We start from the raw sequence: 2,767 nt of genomic DNA, 5'->3' as shown, positions 1-2,767 counted from the left end.
TCTAGTCTTTGTCTTATGTCTAACTTTGCTTGGTGTCTTTGTTGTTATGCTTATGTCTTTTGTTAATTAATGTCTATGTATAGCTGGTATTTTTTTATTTGTCTCGTGTTTGTGTCTTTATTTACTTAATCTTGGCAATCTTCAATTAGTTCCTTTATCTTCCGGAATTTTGTGTTTCTTTTATACAGGATCTGTGATTAAGGTAGAATTGTCTTTCATCCATTTTGACTAAATATGTCTTTTATATGGGATTTTTGATTAAAGTAGAATTGTCATATTGTCTAATTTGACTGGCAATTCTGTTTTAAAGGATCTGTAATTACAGTAGACTTTTCTTTTGTCTATTTTGACTGGTGTCTTTTGTGTAGGATCTGTGATTAGGGTAGAATTATGTCTCCCCTTCCAGGGGAGACATATTGTTTTTGTCGATTTTCTTCTTCTTCTTCTTATTCTTCTTCTTCATCCAAATTTTGTCCAGGCCGTAACTTTAATACCCTTTGACATTAAGACTTCAAACTTGGAACATAGATAGATGACATTGAGAAGGAGTGCACGCCACCAACATTTTTGACCTTGACCTATTTAAAAGGTCAAGGTCAATCTTTTACATCAAAATAGAGTTTAGCCCATAACTTGAGATCCCTTTGATATTAGGACTTCAAACTTGTAACATAGGAAGAAGACCTTGAGACAAAATGCACTGCATTAGAATTTTGACCTTGACCCCTTTCTGCCTTCAAGGTCAAATAGGGAAAAAACACGATCTGACCTAACTTGAGAACCTTTTGACATTAAGACTTCAAACTTGGAACATGCAGAGGTGGTATAAAGGAGGGATGCATGCCACCAAAATTTTTGACCTTGATTCAATTATTATAAGGTCAAGGTCAATCTTTTACATCAAAATAGAGTCCAAGCCATAGCTTGAGTACCCTTTGATATTAGGACTTCAAACTTGTAATATAGAAAGAAGACATTGATACAAGATGCAACACACCAAAATTTTTGACCTTGACCTCTTTTCTTCCTCAAGGTCAAATAGGGAAAAAACTTGATTAGACCATTACTTAAGAATCCTTTGTTATAAAGACTTCAGACATGGAACATGCAGAAGTGGTATGAAGGAAGGATGCATGCCACCACAATTTTTGACCTTGATCCAATTATTATAATGTCATGGTCAATCTTTTACATCAAAATAGAGTCCAGGCCTTAGCTTGAGTACCCTTTGATATTAGGACTTCAAACTTGTAACATAGAAAGAAGACATTGTTACAAGATGCAATGCTTCAAAATTTTGACCTTGACCCCTTTCTTCAAGGTCAAATAGAGAAAACATGACTAGACCATAACTTGAGAACCCTGACATTAAGACTTCAAACTTGGAACATGGAGAGGTGGTATAGAGGAAGGGTGAATGGCAACATTTTTTCACCTTGACCTATTAATAAAGTCAAGGTCAATCGTTTACATGAAAATATAGTCTAGGTCATAACTTGAGAACTTTTTGACATTAAGATTTCAAACTTGGAACAAGGAAAGACAACATTGAGACTAAATGTACTGCATCAAAATATTTGACCTTGACCACTTTCTTCAAGGTCAAATTAAGAAAAACACAACCAGACCATTACTTGAGATGCGTTTGACATGAAGACTTGAAATTTTGTACACAGAATTTGAGTTGAGATGCACTGCATTATTATTTTTGACCTGATCATATATTTGCACTTGTTAATGTTGGTAAAGAAGGGGAGACATGTGTTTTTTTGTTAAAAAAACAATACCCACTAGTTGTCTTTTGTGACTCACTGTTTGGGTCTTTAGTAGTGTGTCTGTCTTAGACTATAGTTTCTGTATATTACTCTGTTTTTGATCCAGTCTGTTGTCATTTCAGTCCTTGAATGGCTGAACCTCTTTTCCAGTTTTCTTGTGTCTACATTACACTCTTTTGTCCTTGATTGTTTGTCATTATAAGTTATTTCCTCGGAGTCGTTGTGGATTTCGACATTTACATATATAGAGAGGTGTTTAATTAGTCTTCATTTAAATGGTTGTTAAGTGGCCAGTGAGCATGTTTATGAAGGTATCTTGAGACTAACATTTGTCCTAAGATAGTTTCTTGAATCCGTCCCAACTTACATCTAGATATACTGTAAATTCCTAAATATACACTAGGAATAAATTATCGCGTAATTACGCGAGAAGCACCACTCGCGAAATAAATTTACTCGCTTTTATTTTTATGGTGCTTTAATGTATGTAAAATCTCTAGAAAAATCACCGATTCACGAATTATTGTTCCCGTGATTTGACGCCCTTGGGTCATTTCGCGATATTAAGTACTCGCGTAAAATAAGGAATTTACAGTAATATACATATACAACACATATACACAATATACAGAAGCACTTGCGAGTGCATAAAGCAAGATAAATTCAGGTTTTTTGGTCAAAAACAGAGCTCACATAGACACGTCCATCTTGTAGCCCGTCACGTGACCTCCTCCATCCTTAATACACTTAATAAAAAAAATAAAAGAACAAAATCTTAAGCATTAATTCTGTGTTAATTTTTCAAATTTTTACATAATTCTGGCTGTCAATTTTCTATGAGGCGCCATTTTCATATTTTTGAGGTATTTTTTGATATCAAAAAAAGAATTTTTGATATCATTAATTCGAATTCTTGATATCAAAAAATAATTTTTGATATCAAGAATTTGAATTTTTGATATCAGAAAATGATTTTCTGATATCAAAAATTC

Source organism: Saccostrea echinata, unplaced genomic scaffold (assembly GCF_033153115.1).
Source record: "Saccostrea echinata isolate AGI-Se365-2 ecotype Australia unplaced genomic scaffold, CSIRO_AGI_Sech_v1 ptg000001l, whole genome shotgun sequence".
NCBI lineage: Eukaryota > Metazoa > Mollusca > Bivalvia > Ostreida > Ostreidae > Saccostrea > Saccostrea echinata.
The sequence above is the reverse complement of the archived record's forward strand: the minus strand, read 5'-3'. Positions refer to the sequence as shown.